The sequence below is a fragment of the Amblyomma mixtum genome, chromosome 1 (genome assembly GCF_055824585.1).
Source record: "Amblyomma mixtum isolate Tamu chromosome 1, ASM5582458v1, whole genome shotgun sequence".
NCBI lineage: Eukaryota > Metazoa > Arthropoda > Arachnida > Ixodida > Ixodidae > Amblyomma > Amblyomma mixtum.
The window spans coordinates 235844228-235863357 of NC_143012.1; the positions used below are offsets into that span (position 1 = coordinate 235844228).

Genomic DNA, 19130 nt, shown 5'->3' on the forward strand with positions numbered 1-19130 from the left:
CGGTTGTCATTGAAAGCAATCCAGTAAGGTTTAAAGAACGTCTGGTGTGTTATCTTGCTGTATAAATGGTTTCATTTCCCTTTCGTGACATTATTTCTCTTTATGCTTTTGTTGTGTGTGTGTTTTCTTGTTTGTTCTTTTTTTTTCCTTTTTTTCCCCACCAATGTGAGTCATGATGAATGTACTACTCCCCCCCCCCCCCCTTATGTAATACCCCCTCCCAGGGGCCTTTAAGGGTCAAATAAATGATGAAATGATGATGAAATGATTCCCAGGTGAATAATTTTTGGCAGTCGCCGACGCAGCCTCCAGAACAAACAAGAAATCCCTGCCTTCATTCCCGTTTCCGTGGTGTAGCGGTTATCACGTGCGCCTCACACGCGCAAGGTCCCCGGTTCGATCCCGGGCGGAAACATTGTTTTTTTTTTTATTTTTTCGCATTCCCAGTGGAAAAATGTTTGGCAGTCGCGGACGCAGCCTCCAGAACAAACAAGAAATCCCTGCTTCCATTCCCGTTTCCGTGGTGTAGATCCCAAAATCGGACGACCCTAGTAGGTTGCAGTCAGTTGAGTGTTACCGCCCAATAAGCTTAACTAACGTAGACTACAAAATTTATATGAAAGTGCTAGCCGGACGACTACAAACAGTAATTAAAACCCTTGTTGGCCCACACCAGACCTGCGGCATAAAAGACAGATCCATTTTTACTAACATACACGTAGCTAGGAGTGTCCTTGAATGCTGCGATGCAACGGAGGGTCGTGTCGCCATGATGCAACTGGACCTGCATAAGGCGTTTGATAAAGTTGTGCATGAAATTTTGTTCGTGCTTTTGGAACATGTGAATGTGGGATGTATCATCACTGATGGCGTGAAAATGGTTTATGATGGCTGTACATCAAGGCTCATAATTAATAACCGCCTGAGTAATAGTATTCCTGTCTTGTCGTCAGTGAGGCAGGGTTGCCCTCTTTCTCCACTGCTTTTTGCACTTTACCTGGAGCCGTTTTGTTTAAAGCTGTTAACTACGCAAAACATTCGAGGTTACGCCTTTTGTCATACTGAAGTGAAGATATTGGCATATGCAGATGATATAGCAGTGTTCTGCAGAGACCAGGAAAGCGTGCAAGAAGTGGTGAGAGAAGCCGTAAATTTTTCTGATGCAAGTGGCTGTGCGATAAGCTGGCAGAAATGTTTTGGTTTTTGGCATGGAAAGTGGCAGGCCACGCCAGAAGTATTCTGTCGAATGAAGTGGGTAGACACGCCAGTAAAGTACCTCGGCGTGCCGCTAACCAACTACAGAGAAAGCAAAGAATATTGGGCCCATGAAACCGAACGAGTCAAAGCTCAGACAAGCAAATGGGGCGGTCACAACTTTTCCATGTTTGCAAGAGCTACGGTGTGCAACATGTTTTTAATAGCGAGGATTTTTTACGTTCTGCAAGCGTTAACTTTGCCAAGGACTTCAGTGCAAAGGTTGCACAGAGTGTTTGCAACATTTATTTGGGCGTCAACATGGGAACGTACCAGCCGATGCAATCTGTTCCACAAGGTGCGGAACGGGGGGCTAGGGTTATCAAATTTATTTCTGAGACAGATAGTCACTAGATTCTTTTTCTTGCGTCAAGATAATGATTTTCTGCGAACTGTTATACAAGTGCGATTGTCAGAATCACTGCCTGATTATGTTGTGTCATCCATGTCTGCAGGGCGGAGTGGGTTAAGTGCTTTTTTGCAAGAAGTTGTTGCAGCAGTCCGTATTCTTCGGTCAAAATTTTCCTATGAATATCTAACCATTGTAACAAGGAAAAAGATGTACAAGGACCTGCTTGATGTGTTTCTGCCAGTGCCTGTTTATCGCAGTACATATCTTCTGGGTCCCGAAAGGGATGTGCTAAAAAGAGTCAAAAGAATGCCGGTGAAGCCTTCAGTGCGGTCTTTCTTTTTTCAATTGCATACTGGAACCCTCCCAGTGAAGCCATGGTTGCAAAGCAAAGGCCTTTTTGTACCTTGGTCAGTAGAGTGTCTTATTTGCAAGAAAGTGGAAACTATAGAACATATAACAAAACTTCTGATTGGGCTAGATGGTGCATAGATTATTTTGAAACGAATTCAAGCGCACAACAACACGCACACAAGAGAGGAAAGAGCGCCTGTCCTGTGTCTTTCCTCTCTTGTGTGCGTGTTGTTGTGCGCTTGAATTCGTTTCAAAATATAGAACATATCTTTCTCGACTGTCATGACGCTGTTTTTCTTTGGGATGTGTTGAAGCGCACACTGAAAAAAGATTTCCCCCTGACTCCTTTTGGAATACGCTTCCTACCATGTGCAGAGCCAGGTGAAGTGCCTTGCGACCTGCTAATGTTGCTCTGCATGCACAGCCTATGGCGTACGCGAATGGATGTCAGGCATGAACATGTTGTTGTGAATCCGGCTCATCAGTATTTCATTGAGAGCATCATGTGTACTCAGGAAGTTTTCGGACAGCAAGCTCCTCAGCCTGAGTGGCTGCCTGTCCTCGACCAACTAAAATCATTTAACCCATTTTATCATCGTGCACTAGCTAGAAACTGACCTGTGCTTTTATTGTCATGTCATTGTATTTTTGTTATGTCTGCCCGGCCAAGTCGGTAATAAAGAAGAACAAAAAAAGTTTCCGTGGTGTAGCGGTTATCACGTGCGCCTCACACGCGCAAGGTCCCCGGTTCGATCCCGGGCGGAAACATTGTTTTTGATTTTTTCGCATTCTTTTTTTTTTCTTTATTGCCTGGCTTTGGCGCATGACATTGCACAACAAAAATACACATAACGCTATATACATACGACACTGTCGTGGGCAGCCACTGCCAGCCAGCACGAGACTGGCTTCGTCAGCTTAAAATTCCCGCAACATACACAACGGCTCTAGTCTTGAGAGCCACTCGGGAGGCTCCGCAGCTGCTTTTTGGATTGCAAGAAACCAGTCCATGCTTTCCCGAAAATAAATTCGGGCCGGTCGTGCGTCTTTGTCACAATGGTAGCCTGCCATTCTGGAGCGCCGTATACAGTGGAGGCCCAAGAGCATTATGAGATCAAAAGGTGCCCCATCCTCATTATCAGTGCTTAAATAGCGAATTCCGTGCGCGTCAAGTGATAGCTCTTTCTTTATGGTCCTTTGTAACACGTCCCAAAAATAAACCCCTTCCCAGCAATGCAAAAAAACATGGTCTATTGTTTCAGGCTGTTTACAAATTAAGCAGTTCAATCCCCACGGTAAAAATAAATCCTTTCCATCTAGAAACTTTTTAACTGGTAACGTCCCGGTGTGTAACTTAAAAAAGAAAGTATTTACTCCTGATGGCACCTGCATTTTTTTCACCCTTTTTAAAACATCCCCTCCTGGGCCTCCACTGTACAAGGCCCTGTACATGGGCTCTGGGAAAACAATAGCACAAAGATCATTGCACAACTTTTTCCTTTTACTTTTCCACAAATAATCGGTGGAAAAACGTGATGAAAGAAACCGAACGCTTGCTACAATCTCTTTGTAGTAACCATAAGTTCCACCAGAGAGCTCTTCTGTGGATACCACAAACTCCGGCAGCAATCGTCGCAGCTTCACTTGGCACACGGTGCGCAAGAACGGGTCTGTGACGTCGCGAAAAAACAAAAAACGGTTCACCAGCTGCCTTAAAAAGAGGTGCCCTAGCCCTAGCACCCCGTCTTTTACCCGCCGGAACAGGCTCGTTCTGCTACAACGTTCCCATTCGGACGCCCATATGAAAACTGCAAAAATCCTGTGTAGCTTCTGAACGTTCACACGCGAGCAATGCAAAACCTGCATCACATACCAGAGTTTTCTAATAAAAAAAAGATTGCAGACTGTAGCTCTGGCGAAAATTGAAAGGCTGGTGCCTTTCCATTTCCCAGCTCGGTCACGTGTGTCTTTAGTTTGCTCTTTCCAATACTCCTCGCTATCGCGATAAGCATCGAGCGGAACGCCCAAATACTTGCCCGGGGTCGTCGCCCACGGTACGTTGGCGAAATGGACCGGGTGGGATGGCCACCATCCATGCCAGAGCCCAAGGCACTTGGACCAGTTAACCCCGCTACCTGTGACTTCGCTGAACGCGCGTACACACCCGATAGCTTCACTTATGCTCCCCTGATCAACCGTAAATACTGCAACGTCATCTGCATAGGCCAACAGCTTAACTTCAGCTGCTTGTAACCTAAAGCCATTAATACTATTGTTTTCTATGATTTTCATGCACAGCATTTCGATGTAAATACAAAACAAGAGAGGGCTTAGGGGGCAGCCCTGACGCACCGAACGCTGCACGCTAATGGGGCCCCCCAGACTCTTGTTAACAATCAGTCTTGTCGTGCAGTTTCGATACGCCAGGGCTACACCCTTACGGATAACTGAACCGACGTTCACATGGTCTAAAACGGTAAACAAAATTTCATGGGAAACACAATCAAATGCCTTTTCGAGATCAATCTGAAGCATCGCTACTCGCCCATTGATGTCGTCACAGCTTTCAAGCACACTGCGCGCTTTGTGAATGTTGGAAAAAATTGAGCGCCCTTTGATTCCACATTTCTGGTGGGGTCCAACAATATCCGATATCACTGTCTGCACTCTTCGCGCCAATACCTTCATAAAAATTTTGTAGTCCACATTAGTGAGTGCTATGGGTCGATACACTGTAACCAATTGTAATTTCTCTATATCATCCGTTTTAGGTATGAGCACTGTATGGGAGATCCCAAAAGACGGAGGCAATACGTTTATTTCATAGGCTTCATTGAACATTGTACACAGCACTGGGGCAATTCGTGCTTAAATTCGTTATAAAATGCCGCACTGAATCCATCTGGTCCTGATGATTTTCCTAGGTTTAACTGATCTATCGCGTGCTCTACCTCGCTGTGAGTTATTGCTAGTTCCATTTTCTTTTTTGCTTTCTTCGTCAAGCCGTGGCATTGCACCAAGAAACTGATGCGTAAAGGCTACTGCGTCTACAGGAGTCGATGAAGAAAGCCTCTGGTAGTATTCATTAAATGCTTCTTTGATGTGGTCAGTGTCTGCCGATAAGATACCCCCCCATTCTATTTTATCGATGTGATTTCTTGCAGCGCGCGCTTTTTCTAGACCAAGAGCACGTTTCGATGGCGCTTCGCCAGCAGCTGTGTCTTCCGCCCTTGCCCTCACTAGTGCTCCGCGATAACGCCGTTCTTCCATAAGCTCTATGTTTTGTTTTGTTTTCCTGACATCTTCTATCCATTTCCCAGGCTCTTTGCATTCCTGCTTCATCAGCGTTTGAAGCAGTGCCCTAAGCTCAGCTTCGTCTTGTTTTTCCTTATAACGGATACCTGTCGCCCTTTCTATTGATTTGATTTTTAAAGATTCTTTACTTAGCTCCCACTGTTGCCAAATCTTCAGGTTCTTGCGCGGGTTTATTTTCCCTATTTCATCCTTTACTGCTCTGCAGTAGATTTCGTCGTGAAGAAGCGTGTTGTTTAGCTTCCACATTTCCCACGAAAATGCCTTGCTTCGGTTCACACTTCCCAGGCAGCACTCAACTAAACAGTGGTCTGAGAACGAGACTCCCACAACTTCATAATGGTTGCAATCAGGGGCAAGGTCGACTGATGCGTAAATGCGGTCCAACCGTGCATGGCTTGAGCCCTGGAAATGAGTGAACTGCACTGACCGCGCACCCTCAATAAGTTCAGCCACATCCTCAAGGTTTCCGTTCTCGATCATTCGCATCAACACTTCAGTGCTCCTGTCTCGAAACCCCCGGATGCTTGACCTATCGCGCGCATTAAGAACACAATTGAAGTCGCCTAATACAATGAGCCGCCTCTCCGTGCAAAGGCGCTCTTGGGGGCTTTGGAAAAAGGCAACCCTTTCCTCAACCACATTCTGCGCGTACACAGTAACAATGCGCCACTCAGTGCCGTTCAGACAAAAATCAAGCACAATACAGCGGCCAGACACACACGAAAAATTAGCCTGCACCTCTAGCCACGGCATCTTTACAAAAAGCACGCAGCCAGCCGATGTTCTCACTGCTTGACTGACGACAGCATAAAATCTAGTCGTGAAACGTCGCACCATGCTGTCGGTCCCTTCGTTGCCGTCCACTTTCGTCTCCTGCACGGCCAATACATCTATCTAGCGCTCCGTAAGAAGTCGGTACACCTGACCTTGTTTTTTCCTTGCCGCCAGGCCCCTCACATTCAATGTAGCGACTCTAAAGGCGGAGGCGGGAGCCATTTTTACGCAAGAGGAAGGAACCAACAGCATGGTGCTTACCTTCCACGTCTAGCGCGCAGCTAGACGCCACTGTTGCCGCCGGTATCATCCGGCGCAAGAACATCAGTCTTCTCGAGTAGTACCTTGCCTGCGGAGGAGTACCGTTTGTCAGCCGCATGGTTTGGGCGTGGCCGTAACGACGAACGCCGGGCCGGGCTTGAGTCGTCTTTGCAGGGGGCTCCTCGACGCCGGGTGCTACCACTTTGTCCCCTTCGGGGCTGGCCTGGTCATGGGGACGCTTCGCCGGGGTGGTAACGGGGGGCGTGACGCTTGTTGTGCGGGCGCCGGTATTCTCGTGGTGGTCCTCGTTCAGGTCCTTTCCCCCGACGACTACGGGCTCTGATGGGGACGCCCCGTTCTCTGACGTCTCGTTAGAGACGCCGAGGGAGCCGCCCGTCGGCTGTTGGCTCTCTGTTCGTCGGCCGCTTTGGTGTCGTCACTGGGAGTCCCAATGGAAAAATGTTTGGCAGTCGCGGACGCAGCCTCCAGAACAAACAAGAAATCCCTGCTCTCATTCCCATTTTCGTGGTGTAGCGGTTATCATTCTACTTCCGGCCACTGGTGTGTACGGACGCAGGATCATGAGCTTCCACGGAGCGGCGACAGCGGCCATCGATGGCCGCGGAAACAGGTTCAGCGCCGAAGACAAGGAGTATGAGATCTTTTTGCCTACCCTGCCCACCGGACGTGTTGTTCTAAACACAGTTTTTTTGCACGGAGATGTGCGTGTGAGACATTACAGGGTCGAAGACTTCAGGGACGCCCTCGCCAACACTGGTGCGCTCCCCGACGTCGTGGCGTTGGTGGCGTACCAGGTAAACCACGTATGGGCGGTAACCTTCAGCAGCCCAGAAGCAGCGAAGAAATTAGCCGCCTTGAAGGAGCTTGAGGTAAAGGGTCGCCGGTGCATCGTTTTCGACCCCGAGGATCAGCAAGTAAAGCTGCGCCTGCATTGGATGCTGCACGGCGTCGCTGACGACGACATCCGGACTGCTTTCGCGGCGTTCGGAAACGTGACCGAGGTGACGCGGGAGCGTTGGCGCGTTCAAGGAATGAAAGAGAAGGGATCCACCACGAGAAAAGTGCTGCTGAAGTTGAAGCCAGGTATGAAGGTGGACGACCTGCCCCACCAGGTTCGCGTCGCCGGCGAGTTGGCTCTCGTGGTGGTGCCCGGGCGGCCGATGCAGTGCCTGCGTTGCCACGGTGCGGGTCACGTTCGTCGCGACTGCAAGGTTCCCAGGTGCTCCAAGTGCAGGCGCTACGGACATGCGGACGAGGACTGCGTCCGTACCTACGCGTCTGCGACCGGGCTCGAAGGGAAAGGAGACAGCGGGGAGCTGATGGATGTCGCTGAGGCTGAGGACGCAGCGAGGGGTACCGACGAGTTGGGCAACCTCCCCGTGTCGCTGGACACGTCGGCGACTTCAAGCGGAGACGCCCCCCTTGCCAGTGGACCAGGACTCCAGCCACCAACGGGAGACTCGCCTCAGTCAAAGGAGGCGACTTCAGGGGATGCAAAAAGCCTACCAGTGCCCATGGACTTTGTAGCGAAGGAGCCGACCGAGGGTCATCGGCAGAACACCGGTGGCCGTACGACCACTGTGGCTACGCCTGGGAAGCGTGCCCATGGAGACACCAGCCCCGACGGCGACAAGGAGGCGGCGCCCAGCGTAGAGGAACCACCAGCAAAGACGCCTCAAGCAAAGCGGGCCCCTTTTCGGCCGCGCCCTAACATTGCGAGCGAGAAGCGCGCTGGCGACAAGGCGCCTTCTGAGCAGGGCCAGGTGCACGCTCAGGATGACGCCGCCGGCGGCGGTGGCGTCTAGCCATGTGCTGGACGCAAGAGGTAAGCACCACGCTTTCGGTCTCTTCTTCTTATGTAGAAATGGCTCCTGTATCTCCGCTGAAAGTCGCCTCCCTGAATGTTAGAGGTCTGGCAGGAAAGAGAAAGCAAGGCCAGCTCTTTCGGCTTTGAATGGAGCACGGCATAGATGTACTGGCTGTGCAGGAGACGAAAGTATGCGGCGAAGAAGAGACCGGGAGCACGGTGCAACGTTTCACGTCCTCGTTTTTTGCTGTAGTTAGCCACGCTGTAGGCACATCGGCTGGCTGTGTTCTTTTTCTAAAGAAGTTGCCGGGGCTAGAAGTGCAAGCTCATTTCTCTTGTGTGTCGGGCCGGTGTGTCTTCCTTGACTTTCGATTGAATAACATCGAGTGGCGGATTATTTGTGCGTGCGCGCCTAATGAAGCAGAAGAAAGGGCGCAGTTTTTTTATAGCATCGAAGAGCGCCTTCGTAGTGACAGACAGCTGATCGTCCTGGACGATTTTAATTGTGTTCTTAGTGCGCGAGATAAGACGAGCCCTCGACCGTTTAGAGATGCAAGCACACAAGTGTTATTGCGAATGGTTGAGAAATGAAACATGGAAGATGCGGCAGAGTGTCTTGAGGGAACGCGTGCAGTAAAGCTCACACACTTCCAGGGTTCTAGCCATCCATGGCTGGACCGCATTTATGCATCCGTTGATGTCTTACCTGAATGTAACAGTTACGAAGTTGTGCCAGTATCTTTTTCAGGCCATTGTTTAGTTAAATGTTGTTTTGGGATGGTAAAGAGAGGGAATTCTTTTTCGTGGGAAATGTGGAAATTCAATAATAAACTCCCGCAGGACGAACTGTATACCCGTATAGTAAAAGATGAAATTGCAAAAATAGACCCCGGTAAAAATATGCACATCTGGCAACAGTGGGAGCTGTGTAAAGAAACTATAGAAATTAAAGCAATAGAGAGGGCTGCCTGTATACGGTTTCAAGAAAAACAGAAAGAGACAGAGTTAAGGAAGCTGCTACATAGGCTGCTTCAACAGGAATCTCTAGCGCCGGGGAAATGGACTGAGGATGTAAGGAAAACAAAGCAAAAACTAGAATTGATGGAAGAAGAACGGTATCGGGGAGCGTTAGTGAGGGCAAGGGCAGAAGACAGCTGCAGGGGAGACGCCATCAAAACGAGCGCTAGGGTTGGAAAAAGCAAACGCTGAAAGAAACCACATCGACAAAATAGAATGGGGCGGTGTCTTGTCGGCGGACAACGACCACATAAAAGCATCTTTCAACGAGCATTACCAAGCGCTCTTCGCTTCCCACGTGGTAGACACTATCACGTTTAAAGATAAGTTTCTGGCGGCGATGCCGCGTCTCGGTGATGACGTAAAAGAGAGATTAGAAATGGCTATCACTGAAGCCGAAGTGGAGCATGCAATCGCCAGTTTAAACCCCGGTAAATCGCCGGGACCAGATGGGCTCAGCACGCGTTTTTACAAAGAATTCAAGCACGAAATTGCCCCTATTTTGAACGTGACCTTTAACGCAGCCTACACAGTAAATGCACTGCCTTCGTCATATGGGTCATCCCACACGGTGCTCATTCCTAAAACGGATCAAATAGATAAATTGCGACTGGTTACAGCCTACAGACCCATAGCACTTACGAACGTTGAATATAAAATTTTTATGAAGGTTCTGGCTCGGAGGTTGCAGACGGTGATTAAGGATATAGTTGGGCCACACCAGACGTGTGGGATAAAAGGGAGGTCAGTAATGTCCAATATTCATAAGATGCGAAGTGTGCTTGAGTGTTGTGATGACTCGAATGGTCGGGTGGCCATTCTCCAGGTCGACCTTGAGAAAGCTTTTGACTGCGTCGATCACGAAATTTTGTTTTCTATTTTGGACCATGCGAATGTTGGGTCAGTTATCCGCAAGGGCGTGGCCCTGGCGTACCGAAACTGCACGACGAGATTGATCGTAAATAAGAGTCTGGGGGCCCCCATTAGCGTGCAGCTTTCGGTGCGACAGGGCTGCCCTCTCAGCCCTCTTCTGTTTTGTATATATATTGAGACATTGTGTATTAAAATATTGAACAATGATAACGTAAACGGGTTTAAGTTACAAGCAGCCGAGGTGAAGCTGCTTGCATACGCGGACGATGTGGCAGTTTGTACGGTTGACCATGAGAGTATAACCGAGGCTGTCAAATGTGTCCGTGAGTTCTCTCAGGTTACCGGAAGCGGGGTGAACTGGGCCAAGTGCCTTGGGCTCTGGCATGGACGGTGGCCATCGAAGCCTGACCACTTTGCAAATGTGGCGTGGGCGAAAACCCCAACCAAGTACTTAGGCGTCGAGCTTGATGGTTACCGCCAAAGCGAGCAATATTGGCAAGAGCAGACGAAAGCGCTACGGGAGAAAGCGGAGAAGTGGAAAGGTGCCAACTTATCGATTTTCGCCAGGGCTACTGTATGTAACCTTTTTATATCAGTAAACTTTGGTTTGTTACGCAAGTTTTGCATTGTTCGCGTGTAAACGTACAGAAGCTCCACAGGATTTTCGCTGTCTTTGTTTGGGCTGCAGAATGGGAATGCTGCAGCATAACAAATTTATTCCGTCGGGTAAAAGACGGCGGCTTGGGACTTGGACACCTCTTTTTGCGGCAAGTGGTCAACGGTTTTCGTTTTTTCGCGACGTTTCTGACCCTTTCTTGCGCACTGTCTGCCAAGTTAGGCTGCGGCGCCTACTGCCGGAGTTTGTTGTTTCCACCGAAGAAGTTACGTGTGGTATTTTCGGCTATTACAGAGAGGTCGTCGCAAGTGTTAGATTTCTTTCAGTGCGTTTTTCTAATGAATATTCGTCCTGTGTAAAACGGAAAAAGCTGTACCACGATTTATGCGACACTGTTTTGCCACAACCTTTGTATAGAGCCTTATACAGTGGAGGCCCAGACTCAGACGTCTTAAAGAGGGTAAAGAAAATGCAGGTGCCGCCAGGAGCTAAGACCTTTTTCTTTAAATTACACACCGGAACGTTGCCAGTAAAGAAATTTTTCGTGGGAAAGGATTTATTTTTACCTTGGGGTTCGCATTGTTTAATCTGTAAGCAGCCGGAAACAATAGACCATGTTTTTTTACATTGTTGGGAAGGGGTTTATTTTTTGGATGTTTTGCAACGGACTATGAAGAAAGATTTGCCCCTAGATTCGCATGGCATTCGATATTTAAGCATTGATAACGACGACGGGGTTCCATTTGATTTAATTATGCTCCTGGGTCTCCACTGTATATGGCGCTCCAGAATGGCAGGCTATCACAGTGACAGGGAAGCGCGCCCTCCCCGAATTTATTTCCGAGAGTCTATGGATTGGTTTGTCGCTATACAAAAAGCGGTTGCGGAACCCCCCGACTGGCTCTCAAAGGTAGACTTTGCGGGAGTTTTAATGTGACGAAGCCAGCCTGACGCTGGCTGAGTATGACTTTCAATGTGTTCATTGTCTTGTACTATTGCTTTTGTGATTTTTCTGTTTTTTTCGTGAAGTGTTGTTTTCCAAAGCCAGGAAATAAAGAAAAAAAAAAGTGTAGCGGTTATCACGTGCGCCTCACACGCGCAAGGTCCCCGGTTCGATCCCGGGCGGAAACATTGTTTTTGATTTTTTTTATCTGTTCGCATTCCTAGCAGAAGTATTCTTGGCAGTCGCGGACGCAACCTCCAGAACAAACAAGAAATCCCTGCTCTCATTCCCGTTTCCGTGGCGTAGCGGTTATCACGTGCGCCTCACACGCGCAAGGTCCCCGGTTCAATCCCGGGCGGAAACATTGTTTTTTTTTTTTATCTGTTCGCATTCTTAGCAGAAGTATTCTTGGCAGTCGCGGACGCAACCTCCAGAACAAACAAAAAATCCCTGCTTCCATTCCCGTTTCCGTGGTGTAGGGGTTATCACGTGCGCCTCACACGCGCAAGGTCCCCGGTTCGATCCCGGGCGGGAACATTGTTTTTTTTTATTTGTTTGGATTCCCAGGGAAAAAATTTTTGGCAGTCGCGGACGCAGTTTCCAGAACAAACAAAAAATCCCTGCTCTGTTCTCTGCTCTCTTCTTTGGCTTTCGGCTTTGCGCTGCTTCAAATCAAATAATGAATAACCAACTCGCCCATCAGCTTGTGCTTTCAAAAAATCCCTGCTCTCATTACCGTTTCCGTAGTGTCATTCTACTTCCGGCCACTGGCGTGTACGGACGCAGGATCATGAGCTCCCACGGAGCGGCGATAGCGGCCGTCGATGGCCGCGGAAACAGGATTGAAGATAAGGAAGGACAGGAGTACGAAATCGTTTTGCCTACGTTGCCTACCGGTCGTGTTGTTCTAAACACCGTGTTTTTGCACGGCGACGTGCGAGTTAGGCCCTACAGGGTCGAGGATTTCCGCGACGCCCTCGCCAACGCTGGTGCGCTCCCCGACGTTGTGGCGTTGGGGGCGTGTCTGGAAATTTTATGGGTTGCATTGCGTCTATCACCATCAGTAACTTGTGCCGTTGGGGTATGCTATCGCCCACCTGATTCGCACGAGGAATTCCCTGAAAACCTAAATGAATCTCTAACTTACGTGCAGAACAAATTTCCACGCTCGCCAATATTCCTGGCAGGTGATTTCAATTATCCGCATATTGATTGTCAGACATGCAGCCCCCTTCACGGCATAAGAAAGCGTTAATGCCAGAATTTTCTGGATGTGCTCTCACTTTTTGATCTGCATCAACTAGTTTCCATACCTACACGTGGTGATTCACTTTTAGATCTTGTTCTGACAACGGAACCCGACAAGACAACTGTAAGCGTGCTCGATGGTGTCAGTGACCACAGTATTTTGCAGTGCGATTTCACAGTAGCGAGGAATAAACCAGAAAAGGCAAAGAAAGTTATATTTGACTATGCCAGGGCAAATGTTGATATGCTGCTCAATGAACTATCATCATTTTCTGCCGATGTTTTTCATTCTTTCAGTTCACGGGATGCCAATGAAAACTGGTCTCTTATTCGCGATAAACTAACTTTGTTAAAAGATAAGTACGTGCCCAAAGTCACCATCACCACATCTACAGAAAGCACATGGTTCACAAGGAGCGTCAAAAGATGTATAAACAAAAAGAAAAGGTTGTTCGCGAAATATAAAGTGTCAGGATCTGCGCGAGATTGGAATCAATACCGCACACTGCGCAACTGTGCAAAACTGAAATTGAAGACGCGAAAGACAAGTTTTATAACCATGACATTTCGCATCTGTTAAAGAACAATCCTAAAAAGTTTTGGCGAGTTGTTAATCCAAATTACAGTTCCAACTCCTCAGTGTCAATAACTAAAGAAGGCAAGCTCCTTACCTCCCCTGAGGTAGCAGAGGAATTTAACCAATTTTTTTTGCTCAGTGTTCACAGATGAGAGCCCTTTACCTTCTGACCTGACATTTACAAAGCTGCATTCAACTATGCCCGACATAACTGTCACGCCAGAGGGCGTATCCTCTGCCATAGACCGTCTACCCGCTAACTCCGCACCCGGCTTCGATGGGATATGTCCTAAATTACTCAAAATAGCAAAACCTGCAATATGCCCCATCTTAGCTGCTATCTTTCAGCAATCCATTGACACAGGTTGTGTTCCAAAGGACTGGAAAATTGCACGTGTCATTCCCGTTTTTAAATCTGGCGATGCTTCTAACCCTTCAAATTACAGGCCCATTTCGTTAACTAACATCAGCTGCAAGTTGCTCGAGCACATACTCTCATCTGCCATCATGGGTTATCTGGTACAGCATAACTTCTTTTTTGTCAATCAGCACGGCTTCTTACACGGTCGATCTTGCGAAACACAGCTGTTTGAACTGATCACTGACCTTCATGACGCTGTTCATGCTCACTCTATAATAGACGCCGTATTCGTAGATTTCACCAAAGCATTCGATAAAGTCCCACACATACGTCTAATAAATAAACTTGAGAATCTGAACTTAAATCCTAAAATTATTTCTTGGATCAAGAGTTTTTTGGCCAGTCGGTATCAAACAGTCTTTGTTAATGGGCATTCATCGTCCCTCTCCCCCGTTAAATCTGGAGTACCGCAAGGGTCTGTACTCGGACCTATCTTGTTCTTAGTTTATATTAATGATATAAGTAATAACCTAAATTACACGGTCAGATTATTTGCAGATGATTGCGTGATATACAGACAGATTACTGATCCTTCCGACTCTACTCGTCTACAATCAGACCTTAACAAAATTAATGACTGGTGCACACAATGGCAAATGGAGATTAACACCTCAAAAACAAAAGTTGTTAGATTCACCACAATATCTAGCGCCGAACCTTGTCGTTACACTTTGAACAATGTGCGAGTAGAATCGGCATCCATCATAAAATATTTAGGTTTGCATTTAGCAGCAGACCTCTCATGGAACAGGCACATCGATACAGTTATTAACAAAGCTTCCAAAACACTCGGCTTCCTCAGACGTAACCTGCGTTTAGCTAATCCAGGCACAAAGCTATTAGCATACACTACATTAGTTCGCTCGAAATTGGATTACGCCTCTTTGATCTGGAACCCCCATCAAGCATACCTAGTAACAAAACTGGAGTCCCTGCAAAATAAAGCCGCCCGGTTCATATCGAAGAACTACTCTCGATCAGCGAGTGTAACTGAAATAAAAAAAGCTCTAAATTTACCTCTTCTCGAAAAACGGAGAATGGTTTCCATACTGTCATTTTTCTACAAATTATATCACAGTCATTCTTCCTTTGCTTCGTACCATATCAAGCCGGCTCATCGGATATTCCCACGCATTGATCACCAACTGAAAGTAGAACCCATTTTTGCTAGAACTAATCTCTTCTTTCATTCGCCTCTCCTCATCGCCATCCGTCAATGGAATCTACTCCCTGGCACCATTGCGTCTGCCAATGATTACGAAGCGTTTTTAACCGCTCTAAAACGTCACTTCGAGCTGTAACCTTCATATTTTTGCATTCTTGTTGAAGCACTGCTTTTGAAGGAAACCTGAGTGTTCTTTGTCATGTGCCTTTATATTTTGAGTGTTTGATGCTTTTCAACAATGTGTTCCCGGCCAACGAATTTTGTACTCATAGGAAATTTTTTCTGTTGTTCCCCCCTTTGTAATGCCCGCTCGGGCCTTTAGGGTATTTGAATAAATAAATAAATAAATAAATAAATAAATAAATAAATAAATAAATAAATAAATATCAGGTAAACCACGTTTGGGCGGTTACGCCCAACAGTACCGAGGCAACGAAGAAGTTGGCAGCGATAAAGGAACTGGATGTCAAAGGACGGCGCTGCATTATCATCGATCCTGCCGACCAACAGGTGAAACTACGGCTGCACTGGATGCCGCACGGTGTAGCCGACGACGACATTCGGACGGCTCTTGCGGCTTTTGGGAATGTAACGGATGTGACCCGGGAGCGTTGGCGTGTTTCAGGCGTCAAGGAGAAGGGGTCTACAACCAGGACCGTTCTCCTGAAGCTGAAACCCGGTATGAAGGTTGACGACCTGCCACACCAGTTACGCGTCGCCGGCGAGCTGGCCCTTGTTGTGGTGCCTGGGCGGCCTATGCAGTGCCTACGGTGATGCGGCACCGGTCACGTTCGACGTGAATGCAAGGTACCCCGGTGCTCCAAATGCAGGCGGTATGGCCACGGTGACAGTGAGTGTGTTCGCACATACGCGGTGGCTACCGGCGCGGTAGCGAGAGACGACACGGCAGAGCTTCTGATGGACGTCGTCTAGGCGGAGGAGGCGGCGAGGAGCCGTGGAAGTTGGCAAGGCTGCCGGGACGACCGACGCATCAGGGCCTCCCAGTGGAGACATTAGTGGACCGGGCAACCAAAGGAAGCCACTCGAAGAGGAAGAATTACCTTCGAGTCAGGCGAGCACGTCGGCAGACGGGGAGAACGTCTTGGCAACTAAGGACGCCGAGCCAATGATCAGCGAGGAACAGCAGGACCAGAGCTGCGCCCGTTCAGCGAGCGGCACCACCCCAGCCAAGCGCCCTCATGGCCTGACCGACAACGAAGGGGACAAGGCGGCAGCTCTCAGTGGTGAGGAGCCGCAAGCAAAAACTGCTCAATCACGACGGTCATCTTTCAGACCGAAACCCAACGTTCTGGCGGACAAGCGTGCCGGCGATAAGGCAGCCCCGCGGCAAGGTCAGGGGCCTGCACCGGATGGCTCCGGTGGCAACGACGGCGTCTAGCCATGTGCTAGACGTGTGGGGTAAGCACCATGCTCTTCGCCTCTTCACTATTTGCGACAATGGCTTCTGTAACCCCGTTGAAAGTAGCCACACTCAATGTTAGGGGCTTGGCAGGAAAGAAAAAGCAAAGCCAAGTTTACCGGCTTTTAACAGAGCACGATATTGACTTACTGGCCGTGCAGGAGAGAAAAGTAGAAGGGGAGGAAGAGACCGGGAGCATGGTACGACGTTTCACGTCTAGATTCTACGCTGTAGTGAGTCATGCGATAGGGACATCTGCTGGGAGCGTCCTTTTTGTAAAGAAGTTGCCGGGTCCTGTCGTGCAAGCTCATTTCTCGTGTCCGTCGGGTCGCTGTGTCGCTATCGATTTTACATTGAACAACATTGAGTGGCGAATTGTCTGTGTGTACGCACCAAATGTTACGGACGAAAGGGCTGCGTTTTTTCAAAGTGTTGAAGAGCGTCTTTGTTCCGAGAAACAGCTTATCAGCATGGGCGACTTCAACTGCGTCCTAAGTGGCTGCGATAAGACCAGTGCAAAGGTGTTCAGGGACGCAAGTACGAAGATACTGTCGCAAATCATAGATAAATGGAACCTTGAGGATGTGGCAGAGTGTTTGCAAGGCGCGTGCGGCGTGAAGTACACACACTTTCAGAGGAAAAGCCATGCTCGGCTTGACCGCATTTATGTATCGCTGGATGTGATTCCAAAATGCAACAGTTACCATTTAGTGCCGGTGGCTTTTTCGGACCACTGTTTAGTAGTATGTGGGATAGGATTGAAAAAACGGGGCAGTGCTTTTAGTTGGGATATGTGGAAAATAAATAAGCTAATTAAGGACGATGAATTTAGCTGTGCAGTAATTGAAGAAACAAGCAAAATAGAGCCTAGTAGTGAACTGAAAATATGGCAACAGTGGGAAAATTGCAAAGGACAGGTTAAAATTAAAGCAGTTGAACGATCTAGTGCCATTGCGTACGAAGAGAATCTAAACGAACGCAATCTAAGACGTATGCTTGCAAAACTGCTAGAAAAGGAAAGTGAAGCGCCTGGTAAATGGATCGATTACATTAGGAAAATAAAACAGAAAATTCAACTAATAGAAGAGGACCGTTATCGTGGAGCTCTGGTGCGGGCCAGAGCGGAAGATGTAGCAGCAGGGGAGACGCCGTCGAAACGAGCGTTGGAAATTGAAAAGGCTCATGCTCGGCGAAATCACATTGACATCATAGAATGGGGTGGCATCTTATCAGACGAAAACGAACATATACAGCGTGCGTTTTTTGAATACTATCAGGCGCTCTTCGCATTACAGGATGCAGACATGAATACGTTTAAGAACAGGTTTCTTGGGGCACTGCCGCGACTCAGCGACGAGCAGAAAGACGTTTTAGAGCTGGCAATAACCGAATCAGAGGTAGAAATGGCAATGGACAATTTAAATTCTGGGAGATCACCAGGACCAGACGGGTTAAGTGCGGCGTTTTACAAATCATTTAAGAGCAGAATCGCGCCAGTGTTGAAGACGGTCTTTAATGAAGCTTACGACGTACGTGAATTGCCTCCGTCGTATGGTAAATCACATACTGTCCTAATTCCGAAAACGGGTGAAGCTGACAAGTTACGACACGTAACAGGGTACAGGCCAATTGCTCTCGCAAATGTCGATTATAAAATTTATATGAAGGTGTTGGCGCAAAGGTTACAGTGTGTAATCCAGGAAATTGTTGGCCCCCACCAAACGTGTGGGATAAAAGGCCGGTCTATTCTTTCCAACATACACAAGGCAAGATGTGTGCTCGAGTGCTGTGATTTTACAAATAGCCGCGTTGCCATCTTGCAGCTTGATCTCGAAAAGGCGTTCGACTGTGTCGCGCATAACATTTTGCTGTGCATACTTGATTATGTGAATGTTGGGTATGTTATCCGGAAGGGAGTAGCCTTGGCGTATCGGAACTGTACGACGAGATTGATTGTTAACCAGAGTCTGGGGGCCCCCATTCGTGTGCAGCGTTCGGTACGTCAAGGCTGCCCCCTCAGCCCTCTTCTGTTTGCCATCTACATCGAGACTTTGTGTTTAGACATCATCGAAAACGAGAGAATAACTGGTTTTCGGCTGCAAGCTGCGGAGGTGAAGCTGCTGGCATATGCGGATGATTTAGCGGTTTTTTCCGGTAATCGAGAAGGTGTAACAGAGGCCGTTGAATGTGTCGCTGAATTCTGCAAAACCTCTGGCAGCAGAGTGAACTGGTCTAAGTCAGTGGGAATCTGGCACGGAGCATGGCAAACGACGATGGACCACTTTGCAAACGTACCCTGGGTGAAGACCCCAACGAAGTACCTTGGAGTACCGCTAGAAAGCTATCGCGATAGCGAAACATATTGGAGAGTGCAGACCCAGGATGTGCGTGAGAAGGCGGAAAGATGGAAAAGAACAGGCTTATCAATTTTCGCTAGAGCCACCGTGTGCAACCTTTTCTTTATCAGTAAGGTGTGGTATGCGATGCAAGTGTTGCATTGTGGAAGAATGTGCATACAAAAGCTACATCGAATTTTTGCTGTTCTTGTGTGGGCTGCACAATGGGAAAGGTGCAGCCGGACGAATTTGTTTAGAAAAGTGAAGGATGGTGGAGTGGGTCTGGGACACCTTTTCTTGCGGCAGATTGTTAACAGATTTATGTTTCTGCGTGATGTCAGTAAGTTTTTGCGCACCGTGCAAGGTCAATTGAAATAGG

General features: G+C 48.1%; 4 non-coding genes across 4 annotated transcripts; all 4 read left to right on the top strand.

Annotated features, from left to right (window-relative positions):
* The first annotated feature begins 342 nt into the window (after positions 1 to 342).
* Positions 343 to 415, top strand: TRNAV-CAC (transfer RNA valine (anticodon CAC)). Its single transcript has one exon. It is a non-coding gene; the product is annotated as a tRNA-Val (tRNA).
* Positions 416 to 2652: 2237 nt separating this feature from the next.
* Positions 2653 to 2725, top strand: TRNAV-CAC (transfer RNA valine (anticodon CAC)). The gene has a single exon. It is a non-coding gene; the product is annotated as a tRNA-Val (tRNA).
* A 9150-nt stretch (positions 2726 to 11875) lies between these two features.
* On the top strand, positions 11876 to 11948 carry TRNAV-CAC (transfer RNA valine (anticodon CAC)). The gene has a single exon. It is a non-coding gene; the product is annotated as a tRNA-Val (tRNA).
* Positions 11949 to 12048: 100 nt separating this feature from the next.
* On the top strand, positions 12049 to 12121 carry TRNAV-CAC (transfer RNA valine (anticodon CAC)). Its single transcript has one exon. It is a non-coding gene; the product is annotated as a tRNA-Val (tRNA).
* Positions 12122 to 19130: the final 7009 nt, after the last annotated feature.